Below are 16,624 nucleotides of genomic sequence, written 5' to 3' on the forward strand. Positions count from 1 at the left end.
CGTTACCTCTCTCACTGATGGGACGTTATTAAGGAGATGTAAATGTAAACACCCACACCTTACAGCTGGAAAATATTAAGGAGATACGATTTTACAATTGGAAACGTCGCCAATTTACACTGAAGCGCCAAAGAAACTGGTATAGGCACATGTATTCAAATACAGAGAAATGTAAACAGGCAGAATACGGCGCTGCATTCCGCAACGCCTATATAAGACAAGTGTCTGGCGCAGTTGGCCAAAACCCAGGCGATCATTGTAGGCAAAACCACCCCTTCCTTCCGCCTCCTTGATTTCTACATCACCATCTATGGCCGTCCTATCGCCCTCACTCCCACCCTTAAGTACCTTGGCGTCACCCTCGACCGTCGCCTCTCCTGGGCTCCCCACCTCCGGACAATCCAAGCCAAGGCACGCTCCCGACTCAGTCTCCTCAAGCTCCTCTCCGGCCGCACGTGGGGTCTGGACCCCTCCACCATCCTCCACACTTATAAATCCCTCATCCGCCCTATCCTTTGTCATGCCCATTCGGCTTGGATCTCCGCCCCCCCTTCCTTTTACAAATCCCTCCAAATCCTTGAACGCCATGCTCTCCGCCTCGCCTATCGCATCCGTCTCCCCCTCCCCCCTACGCGGATCCTGTACGATCTCATCCCCTTCCCCCACCTCCTTTTCCTTGAAAGGATACGGATCCTGTACACCTCCCGCAAACTCGATCCTTCTCACCTGCTCCTCTCCCCAATCCTCTCCCACCCCCGCCCGCTGCCGCGCCTGTATGCCCACGTCCCACCTGGTCTCCATCTCTCCACCCTCCTTACCCTCTCCCAAGGTGGCTTCCGCCAGCTCCCCCTCCCTGATGATGTCCTCCTCCCCTCCATCTACCCCTCCTATCAACTTTGACCCTGCCCCACCCCCCACTTCCGGTGTCCTTTCCTTTAGGCACCCTCCCTCCCTCCCTTCTCTTCCCTTCCCTTCCCTTCTCTTTCCTTTTCCCCCGACCCCTCCCTCCACCCCTCTTCCCCCGGGCTTCCCCTCCCCCTTCCTCCCTCCCCTCTTTCTCCCCTGCCCGTGGCATCTCTGCTCTCCCCTCTCCCTCTCCCACTCCCCTTCCTCCTCCTCCTGTCTTGGCAGGTCCCCGGACTCGCACACGCATAGTGAACATTCGCGCGCCGGAGATCATCGCCATCAGTGTCTAGTGCGTGTGCTTCGTTTTGTGTTTCGTGCAGTTACAACTCAACTGTTCACATGTGCCGTCGCCGTTCTCCGTGTTTTGTGCGCCGTGTCAACAAGTGTTAGTGTTTTTATCGTCCAACGTGAACGGCTTCTTGTTTTTTTTTTTGTTTTTTGTATCTACTTTCTTCGCCCGCCATTTTTTGTATTGTCTGTGTCACCTATATCATATTATTGTACCCCTTAAGGCTGAAGAGCAGAGTATTATGCTGCTGACAGCCCGCCTTGTATGAGGTGATTAAAATTACAATAAAGGAAAAAAAATGGCGCAGTTGGTACATCTGCTACTGCTGCTACAGTGGCAGGTTATCAAGATTTTAGTGAGTTTGAACGTGGTGTTATAGTCGGCGCACGAGCAATGGGACACAGCATCTCAGAGGTAGCGATGAAGTGCGGATTTTCCCGTACGACCATTTCACGAGTGTGCCGTGAATATCAGGAATCCCGTAAAACATCAAATCTCCGACATCCTGCAAGAACGGGACCAGCGATGATTGAAGAGAATCGTTCAACGTGACAGAAATGCAACCCTTCCGCAGATTGCTGCAGATTTCAACGCTGGGCCATCAACAAGTGACAGCGTGCGAACCATTTAACGAACATCATCGATATGGGCTTTCGAAGCCGAAGGCCCACTCCTGCACTCTTGATGACTGGACGACACAAAGCTTTACGCCCAGCCTGGTCCCGTCAACTCAAACATTGGACTGTTGATGACTGTAAACATGTTGCTGGTCGGAGGAGTCTCGTTTCAAATTGTAAAAAAAAATGGTTCAAATGGCTCTGAGCACTATGGGACTTAACTTCTGAAGTCATCAGTCCCCTAGAACTTAGAACTACTTAAACCTAACCAAGCTAAGGACATCACACACATCCACGCCCGAGGCAGGATTCGAACCCGCGACCGTAGCGGTAGCGCGGTGCCAGACTGAAGCGCCTACAACCGCTCAGCCACCCCGGCCAGCTTCAAATTGTATCCAGCGGATAGGCGTGTACGGGTATGGAGACAACCTCATGAATCCACGGACCCTGCATGTCAACAGGGGAGTGTTCAAGCAGGTGGAGGTTCTGTGAGGCGTGTGCAGTTCGAGTGATATGCGATCCCTGATATGTCTAGATAGACTCTGACAGTTGTCATATACGTAAGCATCCTGTCTGATCACCTGCGTCCATTCATGTACATTGTGCATTCCAGCAGAACAATGCGACACCCCACACGTCAAGAGTTGCTAAAGAGTGGCTCCAGGAACACTCTTCTAAGTTTAAACACTTCCTCCGGCCACCAAACTCCCCAGACATGACCGTTATTGAGCATATCTGAGATACCTCGCAACGTGCTGTTTAGAAGAGATCTCCGCCCCTTCGTACTCTTGCAGATTTATGGACAGCCCTGCGTGATTCATGATGTCAATTCCCTCCAGCACGACTTCACACATCAGTCGAGTCCATGCCACGTTCTGTTGCGGCACTTCTGTGTGGCCGCGGGGGCCCTACTCGGTGTTGGGCAGGAGTACCAGTTTCTTTGGCTCTTCAGTGTAATTCGAGACAGCACGCATTTGCTTCGTGATTGTGATCGCGCAGCAGGTCCCTTAACCTGTCAGCGAATACCTGCCGCCCACACGCCTCGCAGATAGCTGGCCGCGTCGCGCGGTATTACGCGGTCTCTCCCGGCTGCAGCTGATGCTGCGGATTAGCGACACTTATCTCCCCTCGTGATGTGCTCGTGAGCAGGTGCGCCGACCGTCCGACAGGTGACGCTGATGTCACGCGCTGCTTGCCAGTGGCCGTGGACGTCCTTAGCGCACTGCTGCTTGAGAGGCTGTGGTTGGCTTTTGTCTGAAGGCTGCGCGAGGCCTCTCGTTCCTCGTACAGACCTTGCTGAACGCCCACTGCTGCTAACTCACAAGAATATCTATGCGACAACGACGTTAGCTCGCTAGTAATTTGCGTAGGACGTCATGGTTTACGCCACAAATTAACTATGCGACTTTAACAGTAACGAAATGCAATGAATTTTTTTACGAAATTGAATGGCTTTGTGATTTGGTGTACATTAAGAAAAAAAATGGTACATAAAATAATAGACCTCCCAGAACTGGAGAAAAAAGAGCCGCAGAATCGTTAGGACAATCATGAGATCCCATACGATTCGATACCACAGTGCCTGTATTTTTTCGAATTATGATGCAATGTTCGTTCGGACATGCATGCAATATCGTACTTTCCCGCCGACACCGGGCATGCGACTTCCAAGTAAAATGTCTCCCCTGTACAGGCATATACATGGTGGATGTTCGAGTACAGGCAGCAGACACATGGTTGACGACCCATGGAAGTTTGGCTCGGGTTGTGGGTCGTGGTCGAATAGCCTAATAGCAGCCGGCACGGTCACTTAGCGTGTTCGGTCAGAGGGTTAGCTGCCCTCCGTAATAAAAAAAATTGAGTGAACGGATCAACGAGGAACTTGAAAGGTGTCATTGGGCATCGACCCTGAACAGATACAACGAACCATAATGAACAAAAAACGAGATCAATTTTTAAAAAATAGTAAGGCGACCGCTCGCTATATGCGGGCGCTGCGGGTTCGAGTCCCGGTCCGGCACAAATTTTCACTGTCGTCATTCCGTTATACAGTTGACGGTTATACATATTCGCAACTGCGAATACGTTTCAAATACATCATGGGATAATTTGAAGAATTACATCTACCAAGAACGATCCAAAAAGTAAGTGTACGACAATACAGAAAATTACACACACACACATTCCGAAGAAGATGTGTACGATTTCATAGTCACCTCAAACGAATAGACGAGAAGAGGTTGGTCACGAAGATATTTCACTTTTATTCAAACCCCAAAACCACAACGCCCTGATTCTAGCTCCCACAAATAAAAGACGAAGACACCTGGGACAAGGCGCTCTTCCGCAAGAAGGTAATGACTAATGGGCTACGTCCTACATGTGAATCTATAATACGTCACATGTGTGATGCAGACACACTTGAGCATATTTTTGCACACTTATTAAGGTAGACCATTGTTAAGAGCTTTTATTTTGCATGGGAAGCAGGGTAAGTGAGTGCCTGAAAAAATCAGAGACCAGAAATATCCATGAAGAACGTAGTTCGGTCTAGCTAATCTTCAGCAAAATAGTCACCCAATTCTGCCTTTCAGTATTACAGCAAGAAATATCTTCATTTCTTCCAATAGAAAGTCGATCCTAGATTGCCACGTTGAACATTTGTTGATGGAATCAGGCTTTGTGTTTTTTGTTGTCGCACTGCCCTGTCTGTAAAATAGAGCTCGAAACATTCGAGGCCCATTGTTATCGTAGTACTACGAGGAAGGGTGAGCCCATGTCGTCGTACAGAATACGTGAAGTTGGTAAGATGACCTTCACGAAACACCTTCCGTTGCATGAGACAGACTGCACATTATCGTCACTTTTTTCTATGCTCCAGAGACTTAATACTACTCCAGAACCTCAGAGATTCTTCTTGCTCCCTTTCCTCAGTACTCTCCTTCATCCTCAGTATCCTAAAAAAGCCACTTCGCAACATCTTCGTCACTTCCACGCCTTCTGTCTGCCACCTCCATATAACAATAACGGCGTGAAAAGAACACGGCCACTTTCACATGAGTAAGAATCTAGCCTTCTATTCTATAGAACAGACAACTTGGCCCTTTACGGTATGTGAATGTGCTTCAAAATGGAACATATTGCACTGTGTGAAAAGAAATAAAAATAAAAGTAAAAAAAGTAGCGCGTCGGATGTGATCCGACATTGAAATCAAAGAGGAAAATGAGTATGTCGGGCAACCCAACACAAGATGCGGTGCCTCTAGGACGGAGAAGCGTAAGCCAGCCCGCTCACAAATATTCAAGGAAAGCGGTGCTTCAAAGAAAGCAATGTTAACAGCCAAGTGTTACAAGATTTGACGTAGTCCTAGACGGCTCCTGCGAAATGAGTTAATAAGTGATAAATTTGCTAACGACAGTAACCTTCCACTGACCTTACAGTTTAGCCGGCAGCGTTCTTGGACACGAGATATGGACACAACGGCGCCCATGCGACAGGTGGGAAGGGACTAGACCTGGAGGTGTGGAGTATTGTTAATATTTTCGAAGACGAATGAAGAGTTGTTAAAAAAAAGTTCCAGTTCCGTCCCTGTTAAAAATCTGCGTAATACCGACTTTTAAATAATTTCATTGAAAGAAAAACACCTGACTACGCTACATATTTTTCCTTTCCCTGAGAACTGGGCGGTGGGTTGGCGGTGACCCCGGGTACGGGTGCCTATGAATGGCCGTCAGTCACGCCCAGGTCGAATTCAAGCGCCAGATTGGCTATCGTTGTTGTGGTACACCAGCCACCATGAGTGTGCATTTCATGCTCTTACTGACACTTGTATACTCAAATTAATCAAATGCTCGGTTGGCCCCAACGTTTGCCTCGGCAAACACGGTACACAAACAGTTGAAACATGATAATACACAGAAAAAAAGAGTTGTGCGAGAGGCTGTCATAAACTGTAATTACCACGTTAAAAAAATGGCTGTGACGTTGAAACTTGCTAATGGTATTGCAGTGTAACTTTCCGGAGGAAGAATTTATTTTCGTTAATGTTAGTAAAGAGCTAATATCCTGTGCACATGTTTTTTCTTTAACAGTTTCTGCATAGAGAAGAAGAAAAATTCCACACAATGTCCATTTGTTCAGTGAAATATAATAACTATTGTATTCTGTGACATCTTAGCGAAGATTTGTTGATGATCAGCGACAATGAAATGGCCTGGGGGGAAAAATTTTCTCTTGTTTTTGTGTCAGAGCTCGAGCTCATTCACTGTTTCTTGTCTTTCTCTGGTAGTCTGTCGTAGCGAGCCAACACGCTGCGTAAGTTATCTTTCAACTAAAACTTTTTTGGCTTAAAGTAATTAAAAATGTGACATTTGTGTAGAACTTTTATATTTATTTTAAATCTATTCACTCCCCGTGTGGCAGTTACTTGATTTTTTTATTGTATAACTTGTAATAGACAGGATCCAGCGAAGTCAGTGTGATCATACGTAATGACCGAACGTTTAATCATTAATTTGCCTTTGCTCACGGCAATCAGCGACCCTGAGATTAACGCCGAACATTTTAATGTATCTTGCATTCATTTCTTGCAAGAAATATGCGAATGAATCGGTCATTCGTCTCCAAACAATGTTCCCCTCGATCTTTGCCCATGTTTAATAATAACATGGTCCGCCATCTTAAAATGACGTATTGCCCTCGTTTGAAATTGTAAGAGTGAAATACAGTAAAAGGATGCGTCAGTGTTAGTATTCCTCTGCGTATTCGCCCTACAATGCGACACATTGCAACGTTGCATCACTTAGCGGACACTTCGGTTATAGAAGTCTGCGGTTTAATCGTCCGAGGAAGGACGATTCTCAGGCCTAGGAAAAAAAAAAAAAAACACTTTGTTCTTCGTTTTTCAGACTTCTTTGACTGTACTGGATGCGTCTGCGTCAACTAATCACGGTGATGGTGAATTTTTTATCTCACACTCAGCATGGATAGTTGCAGCGTTGTTGTCATCCAAATGCATGAAACGGATTACGGCACGGTATTCCACTTTATCAATGTGGTGCGTCATCTTGTTTTGCCTCGTCCAACTCAGTGTTGGGATGCGGGCATTTCAAAGTGTACCAGTACAGTGGGCACAACTCGCAAACAAATAAAAAATTAATCACGTAACTTTATTTTTTCGAGGCGATGATAAAAACTACACGACCAACTCCCGCCGTTTCACATGGAGATACCGCACTTGACGTACCTACATAGGCTGAAAGTGGCCGATGGCGGTACCATCCCTAATCGCCTTGCTTTATCTCCCATGCGTTTCCCTCTGTTAGCATTATTCATATGGTTATTCTGTAGCCTGTTTTATGGCCATAAATACCGATTACTTGCTACACTATTTGTATAAGCAAATGCGGTACGCCTCGCCGGACTACTGCACGTCTTTTCTCACTCTGTTCTACGTACCTTAGCATCGATATCCACTCGCACTGTGAATAGTCTCTGCCTATACCTTCCGAATTTGATTTTCACATCATTTTTAGTAGGGTGAAATATCTGAAGCCGACTTAATGATTAAAGCTTCTATGACTCAGATAATTATGAACATCAGTCTAGAATCAAGCCAAGTTGTTCAACAACCGGCTGCAAAAGCAGAAGTGAAAGTGATTTCATGATGCTAGTGTTTCCAGCAAATGTATATGGTACCGGTGGGCAATGGTAGTTATTCGGAACGATGGAAATCGTAAGGCTGCCATGTGGAGACACAAATATTGCCCGACATACTAATTTTTCTCTTTGATTTCAATGTCAGATCACATCCGACGCGCTACTTTTTTTTACTTTTATTTCTATTTCTTTTCACACAGTGCGATATGTTCCATTTTGAAGCACATACACATACCGTAAAGGGCCAAGTTGTCTGTTCTATAGAATAGAAGGCTAGATTCTTACTCATGTGAAAGTGGCCGTGTTCTTTTCACGCCGTTATTGTTACATGGAGGTGGCAGACAGAAGGCGTGGAAGTGACGAAGATGTTGCGAAGTGGCTTTTTTAGGATACTGAGGTTGAAGGAGAGTACTGAGGAAAGAAAGCAAGAAGAATTTCTGGGGTTCTTGTTGTGACTTGGCAAGACAGCCAAGTCACTGGGAGGTAGCCGAAAGGCACGCGTTTAAGCTCACGCAGGCTGGCGTGAGGTCTGGAACAGGTAAAGTATACTATCAAGAAAAGTGCGTAGCTTCAGGAATACTTAACTTTAATCCATAATTGGTGAACATCGGTCTGACTGTACATGCATCACAATATAAATAGCAATTGATAATGGCGCCTTGCTAGGTCGTAGCAAATGACGTAGCTGAAGGCTATGCTAACTATCGTCTCGGCAAATGAGAGCGTAAATTGTCAGTGAACCATCTCTAGCAAAGTCGGCTGTACAACTGGGCGAGTGCTAGGAAGTCTCTCTAGACCTGCCGTGTGGCGGCGCTCGGTCTGCAATCACTGATAGTGGCGACATGCGGGTCCGACGTATACTAGCGGACCGCGGCCGATTTAAAGGCTACCACCTAGCAAGTGTGGTGTCTGGCAGTGACACCACAGTTCTGGAGTAGTATTAAGTCTCTCGAGCATAGAAAAAAGTGACGATAATGTGCAGTCTGTCTCATGCAACGGAAGGTGTTTCGTGAAGGTCATCTTACCAACTTCACGTATTCTGTACGACGACATGGGCTCACCCTTCCTCCTAGTACTACGATAACAATGGGCCTCGAATATTTCGAGCTCTATTTTACAGATAGGGCAGTGCGACAACAAAAAACACAAAGCCTGATTCCATCAACAAATGTTCAACGTGGCAATCTAGGATCGACTTTCTATTGGAAGAAATGAAGATATTTCTTGCTGTAATACTGAAAGGCAGAATTGGGTGACTATTTTGCTTAAGATTAGCTAGACCGAACTACGTTCTTCATGTATATTTCTGGTCTCTGATTTTTTCAGGCACTCACTTACCCTGCTTCCCATCCAAAATAAAAGCTCTTAACAATGATCTATCTTAATAAGTGTGCAAAAATATGCTCAAGTGTGTCTGCATCACACATGTGACGTATTATACAGGGTGTTACAAAAAGGTACGGCCAAACTTTCGGGAAACATTCCTCACACACAAAGAAAATATGTTATGTGGACATGTGTCCGGAAACGCTTACTTTCTATGTTAGAGCTCACTTTATTACTTCTCTTCAAATCACATTAATCATGGAATGGAAACACACAGCAATAGAACGTACCAGCGTGACTTCAAACACTTTGTTACAGGAAATGTTCAAAATGTCCTCCGTTAGCGAGGATACATGCATCCACCCTCCGTCGCATGGAATCCCTGATGCGCTGATGCAGCCCTGGAGAATGGCGTATTGTATCACAGCCGTCCACAATACGAGCACGAAGAGTCTCTACATTTGGTACCGGGGTTGCGTAGACAAGAGCTTTCAAACGCCCCCTTAAATGAAAGTCAAGAGGGTTGAGGTCAGGAGAGCGTGGAGGCCATGGAATTGGTCCGCCTCTACCAATCCATCGGTCACCGAATCTATTGTTGAGAAGCGTACGAACACTTCGACTGAAATGTGCAGGAGCTCCATCGTGGATGAACCACACGTTGTGTCGTACTTGTAAAGGCACATGTTCTAGCAGCACAAGGTAGAGTATCCCGTATGAAATCATGGCGGTGAATCGAGGAAGTACAGTACTTACTGACGAAACTAAAATGAGCTCTAACATGGAAATTAAGCGTATCCGGACACATGTCCACATAACATCTTTTCTTTATTTGTGTGTGAGGAATGTTTCCTGAAAGTTTGGCCGTACCTTTTTGTAACACCCTGTAAATTCACATGTAGGACGTAGGTGCAGTGGTGTTAAAACGACGACTGTCACTCCACATTTTTCGAGACAATGCTCATGTACTCCGTACCACATTCTCCTTGTGCGAGAACCAATCTGGGCGAAAAGTATTTACCGGAGCACGGGATCAGATGCGTTACTGTCCTCTGTGTCCTGTACCTTGCTTTGTGCCGCTTGCGTTCGCGCTCCGGGGTCACGTGCAGACCGGCTTACATAACACATTCCACTGTGTCCTTCGGATTCCCTAGCATCACTGCTGAGCACGCTATGCCCGGAGCATTGCTGTGTTCCGCTGTTGTACAGCGTACTGTGCGACTGTTAACACATACTGCACTAGATGCGTCCTTGCGTACCCCATACACTTTCATACCACACAGTGCTGAGAGGTTACCTCAAATAAAATTAATGGGCGTTATAGTATTAGTGCTCGCAGCCACTCTTACGTAGTTGCTACTTCAGTGATGTTCATTTGATAAATAAAAAAAACCTACTAAGGAAATAAAAGAATTAATTCTTGTCAATTACAAATATTTTGTTTTGAGATTCGTAGTGGTTTGAAGGATGTAGCCTGAGCACTTACTTCTGTGAACTTTGTTGGTAGATTAAGACTGTTTGTCGGACCTTGCCACGGTTCGCGCGGCTCCCCCCATTGGAGATTAGACTCCCCCCTCTGTCATGGGCGAGTGTGTTATCCTTAGCGTAAGTTAGTTTAAGTTAGATTAAGTAGAGTGCAATCCTAGGGACCGATGACCTCAGCAGTTTGGTCCCACAGGAACTCACCACCACAACCATCGGAGTGATACTCGAACACAAATCTTTCCTTTCGAGGGCAGTACTCTTATTGACTGAGCTGTGCAGTCACGACTCACAACACAGCCCTCACAGCTTGTGAGATAGAGTTTCGGTCCGGCAAACAGTTTTAATCTTCCAAGAACTTTCAAAACAGCGGACATTCTGCTGCACAGTGAAAGTTTCATTCTGGTGATACTACTTTGTTTCTGGGTTTCTCCTTGACGTTATTTTCTTAAATTTTTCCTTCCAGTATATTTTTTAAAAGCTTTAGGTGTCGAAATAAAAATTTCTAAGGTTACATTTTCCTTTTTTGAATAGAGACGATAGCCAGTCCCAAGCCTGGCTGCAAAAGGAGGAGGCTGTCAGCAGAACCTCATCAGTAATTCTGGGTTCGACTGGCTTCAAACGATAACATGTTGTAAGGGATCTCTGTTGAGGCTTAAGAGTGTAGGAGACCAACGACTTTAATGGCGTTAGGATATGCCAGTCTCAACGGCGGAGAACGCGGAACTCCATCAGTACCATCATAAAACAAAAGACACAAGCTGCAAATCTGTATCGTGACTGAATATTTATCAGCACGGACAGGATAACTTAAACTGCGAAGTGCAAGGCAACACAGTACATCACCACGTTATTTCTTGAGTACAGCCACCACGAAGAATACAGAGACTAATTGTGATATTGCTTATCGTGGAACGCAGAAATCAAGCTCCAGCAGGGGTATGAGTGAGGTGACACGTGTGCAGATATCGTCATGAAAAAATTCAAATATTATAAAACAGTCGACACAAGATTTGTGGAATCGTGGATTTTACTGTTATGTCTTGATGTGTCAATTCACTTGCTGCAAATTGCAACATTGCAACAGACGTCACGAACTATCAGCTGTCAACAGTGTAGTTCCAAGGCTAGAAGTGGAATGACACAGCGCCGCTTGTCTCCATCAGTTATCATCATATGTATGGAATTGAGGTCTGATAATTACCTCAACTAAAGTAAAGCAGCCATGGCGCCGATCTTTGCCCTGAGTACTACAGTGCGATAGTAGGAAAGCGAATGGCCCTGATACAGGAAATATGGCTTTGCCTTCCTCAGATATGGGATTCGATTCACCAACTCTTCTACAGGGGGTCCATCAGCTTAAGGTGGATTACGAGTCACAGAGCGATTTGGCTTTTTTCACACAAACCTGGCAAATTTAATTATTACAATACTATACAAAATAATGGAAAATAATATTGAGGATCTGTTAGCTGTCCATCACTTTGGCTTTAGGAAACAAGAAGGCATGATAGAGGCAGTTCTGACGTTTCGCTTGGTGTTGGAAGCAAGTCTAGAGCAAAATTATGACATTTTCATGGGATTCATCGACCTAGAAAAAGCGTCCGGTAAAGTGTTGCGGGGAGTTTGAAATTCTTGCCCATGCTTAGTAAGCATGGGCAAGAACCAAGAGGGAACAATAAGAATTGAAGTCCGAGAGAAAACTGCTCGAATTAAAAAGAACGTAAAGCAAGAACGCAGCCTTCCTCCACTACTGCTCAACCAGTATATCGATGAAGCAATAAGTGAAATACATGAAGAAGGAATCAAAATTCATGAGACAGGATCTTGGTTATAATATTTGCTACTGAGATTGCTATCCTCTGTAAAAGTGAGAAAGAGTTGTTAAATTGAATGAACACTGTATTGAATACAAATTGTGAAGGCTTGCGTGGCCACTTATTGACAAAACGCCTGTTGGCTTCTGTGTCGGGTTCTTCGGCCGACGTTCGTCTGATGACTTTTCTGACGTTTCACCAGCAAGAGTGGCTGGCACTGTCAAAGGTCCGCCTTCCAGTCCACTACCAGCAATGGAGGTTGAAGCTTTGAGAATGCGAGCCACTCGTGCTCACGAAATGTCAGAAAAATTATCAGACGAACGTCGGCCGAAGAACCCGAGACAGAAGCCAACAGGCAGTTTACTCTACTGAATATTGATCACATAATGTGTACTGAGAGCGAGCAAGCAAAAGAGTAGCAACAGGAATGAGATTCACGACAAACTTAATATCACGATTGGTGATCACGCAGTAGATAAAGAGATGCTGTTGCCTTGGAACCAAAATGACGGACGAATTAAGGCGGACATAAGAAGCAGAGAAGCACAGTCAAAGAACAGAACATCCATCAAGAAAACAACTCTACTACTTAATCTGAGGAGAAAACTAAGAATGTACGTCTGAAACACAGCATTGTATCGAAGAGGATCATGGACTGCGGGAAAAGTGGAAAAAGTAAAGAACCGAAATGGTTGTGGTGTGGCGCTACAGAAGGATGCGGAGAATTATGTAGACTGGCAAAAAATGAGGAGGTTCCCTGCATAATAGACAAGGAAAGAAAAAAGTATGGAGTAGTAAACACTAAGTACAGGAAGAGGTAGGATGATAGGTGTTGTGCTTAGCCACCAGGCAACCACTTCAATGCTAGGAGAGGGAGCCATGAGGGACAAAAATTCTGGGGAAAGACGGATTGGAATATCCACTGCCAATCATTGCGGACGTTGGGTGTAAGCACTACTCTGAGCACAGAAAACCAGACAAAGGAAGGTCAGTACAGATGTGAACGTCGTTGTAAATATTACCAATAAAAATGGCATCTGTTCCCATTCTTGGAGAGTCTGTGGTGGAACAAGACGACCACGGACACGCCTGTCAAGCATGTCCCACATATGCAATATTGGGCTTAGGTCGGGACTCACCCCCAGCCATTCCATTACTTCAACGTCCAGGCTTCACATCTCTGCCGATACCCACCTACACTGTATGCAGCAGACACCACATGTTCCAACAGAATCTGTTCGATGTACTGCCTGGCGGTAAGGCATCTAGGGACTATGAGAAGATCCGTATGGTGGTCAACACTGAAGCCCCTCTCCCCCCCTCCCCCCCCCAAAAAAAAACCATCACAGATACCTAGAAATCTGTCGATTTCCTTGACAACATTTGGGAGGTGCCACTCATCACGTGTCTCCCAGATGAACACGCCCATCCCTTGAGCCAGAAGATGTCTGGACTCGTTCGTGAATCACATGTTCCACCAGTGACACGGGAATGGCAGAGCTGAAGGCGAGCTGCAAGATGCTATCGTATCAAGAGGGGCGCTAGAACAGTACGCTTGGGTCGTGCAATGCTTTTTTGTAACCTGTTCTTTACCCATCTGATTGGACACAGTGGCTCCAGCGGCCCTTCTGAGATCGTCTTTCAGTTCTCTGGCGGTATTCGTGCGACGCTGCAAGGCAGAGATGGCCACATATCGGTCTTCGCGTGTGGCTGTAATGCGTCGTCCGTGACGTGGTCCAACTCGCTTGTAGCGTCTCCACAAACTGTGGATGACTGATGGAGAGACATTGGCGTCCCCAGGAACACGACAGAAGGTCTGTTCGTTCTGGATCAGACAGACTGCTCTTGCAACTTGCTTTTCATTAAGGTGTTGCATTGCCTGTGCGTGGTTGAGTACAACGTCCACAGATGGCAATTGGCACCTGTGTACCTCACTAAAAAACACTGGGACGTCGGTACTCACCTCCTTCTGAGGGTCACGTGACACAGTGTAAATGCTGAATACACTGAAAGCGAAGATCTTAAGCCATGCAGTAAGACCATAGGACCACAGATACCGCCTGTATCAAAATAGATTTAAAGTGCCAGGAGCTGACTCGCAAGTTCCTCTAATTGTTTTGACCCTAAACAACGAAAAGTGTGAGGTCATTCACATGCGTGCTAAAAGAAACTCGATAAACTTCGGTTACTCGATAAATCAGTCTAATCTAAAAGCCATAAATTCAACTAAATACCTAGGTATTACAATTACGAGCAACTTAAATTGGAAAGAACACATACAAAATGTTGTGGGGAACGCTAACCAAAGACTGCGTTTTATTGGAAGGACACTTTGAAAATATAACAGACCTACTGAGGAGACTGCCTACACTACGCTTGTCCGTCCTCTTTTGGAATACTGCTCCGCGGAGTGGGATCCTTCCCAGATAGGACTGACGGAGTACACCGAAAAAGTTCAAAGAATGGCAGCACGTTTTGTATAATCGCGAAATATGGGAGAGAGTGTCACCGAAATGATACGAGATATAAGTGTTCATTCTTTCCGCGCGCTATACGAGATTGGAATGATAGGGAATTGTGAAGGTGGTTCGATGAACCCTCTGCCAGGCACTTAAATGTGATTTGCAGAGTATCCATGTACATGTAGATGTAGAATGACAGGGTCATCTTTGCTGTTGCCCGAATAAATCTTTCACGTGCAGCGGAGAGTTGCCTGTCGAAATTAAAGCGTCTGATTTCGAGTCTGGGCCAGTCACACAGTTCTAACCTGTAAGTTTCATGTTTACTGTACTTTTCTAACATATTATCTCCGGTCCGCGCCCGTTTAGTCGTTTCTGTAACTGTTATGTACAACAGCTGTTTGCCTAATCCTAAAGGGATCGGCTCTAGACCGGGTGATTACGCGTTTATACCGTTTTTGCTTATAACCCTTAGCATAGAAATTTCTGAAAGCTCTTACAGAAAGTAGCAGCTTGCAGAAGTGCTGTAAGCGGGGCCAACAAAAACGCCAAAAATCTGCTCCAGATTCTGACTGGCAGAAAGGCTTAAATTTAAATAATTTCTGGAGTGGTTTGGAGCTATCGAAATCGACGAATAGGTCAGCCGACCTCGTGGAGTGCAGAAGTCGTGTATCTCTTGGAATAGATGTGGTATTTTCGTAATGTATCTCAGAAGGCCGGAGAAGATGATCCTTGGTAGTGAACAGACGTATTTCCGGTAGTATGGAAACTTGAGAGAGTCCAAAAGTGCGTTCCCGTACGACGTCGTGAATTTCGTGTTGAACTGTACCGGTCTTCTAGGCGATCGTTGCCGTTTAGCGAGTGTGTAGACACTAAACGGGCAGAGTCCTCAAAGTTATTTGTGGAGCAAAGTAGCTGGTTGGACGGTGTTGTTATTCAGTGAAAGAGACAGGTTTGGCGAATTTTACGTTTAAGCAAATTAATTATGTTCGTTTCTGTGAAAACTTGAGCGTGGTGTTTTGGTATCACTGTTTCCCTATTCACTTTGAACGGTATTCCTGTTTTGTTGTTGTGAAGATCATCGGCGGGAGTTGCTACTAAACAGTCGTAGGGGGAGTATGGAACTGTTAACGCTGAGCATATTCCAGACCAGTACTCGGATCTTGGAATCTTTCTGGAATCTGATTGGACTGCGAAAGGACTTTTAATTGTTGACTATGGAGTAGCGTTAATTTTTACCTTGGCTCTCGTGTCAGAAATGAAGCAGACTACCGTTATTTAGACTGGAGAATGTAGCAGCTCAAAGAATTAATCCGGATCCGCCCATAAACGTTTCCAATTAAACATGCGGAGCAGTACGTTGCGTAATTTCTCTCACGCGCCTCACATCACCAAGAGATTAGATTAAGTGGCGACCGTTCTCTTGTATTTTGAAACGGATTGTTGAAGGAAGGGTGGTCACTGTTAATATAAAAATAAGCCAGAAATGACTATGAGTAATCATGGGCTTGTAATATTTAAAAAAAAAAAAACAGTTTAATGTAGGAGAAGAAACTATGAAATGCCCCAGCTGGAAGTCAGAAACTCTAGGAAAGGACGAAAAGGACATTTCACTGTTCGAAATTAAGTTTGTGTCACCTCCTTATACGAGGTACTCTCATTCATGCACTGTACAAACGCTAATGTAGCTATAAAATTATATTACAGCGAAGACACCAAGCATTAACACTAAAATGTGAGAGTCATTTTTCATAATGAAAGTTAGTTACTTACTTTTACTCTCCTGGTCCCATAAATCACAATAGGTTCTAGCCTCGTCAAGTACCCTGCTTCGCAGCGCTCTGTTCTTCGCATCTTCTTCTCTTGCTCCTACTATCTGAATATCCTCAGCCCCCTCGTCTCTGCATTGTATTTTTGGTCCGCCTAATGGTCTTCGGTCTTCGGGTTTCTTGTCTGACACTTCTCTCAGTCTTGATCCCTCCTCTCTTTTATATCGTCGTGGCACGGCCATAGTAGTGTTGGCTTCCGCAACATCTGATTCCTTACATATCTACCTCAATTCCTAGTTATTT

The sequence above is a fragment of the Schistocerca nitens genome, chromosome 1 (genome assembly GCF_023898315.1).
Source record: "Schistocerca nitens isolate TAMUIC-IGC-003100 chromosome 1, iqSchNite1.1, whole genome shotgun sequence".
In the NCBI taxonomy this organism is placed as follows: domain Eukaryota; kingdom Metazoa; phylum Arthropoda; class Insecta; order Orthoptera; family Acrididae; genus Schistocerca; species Schistocerca nitens.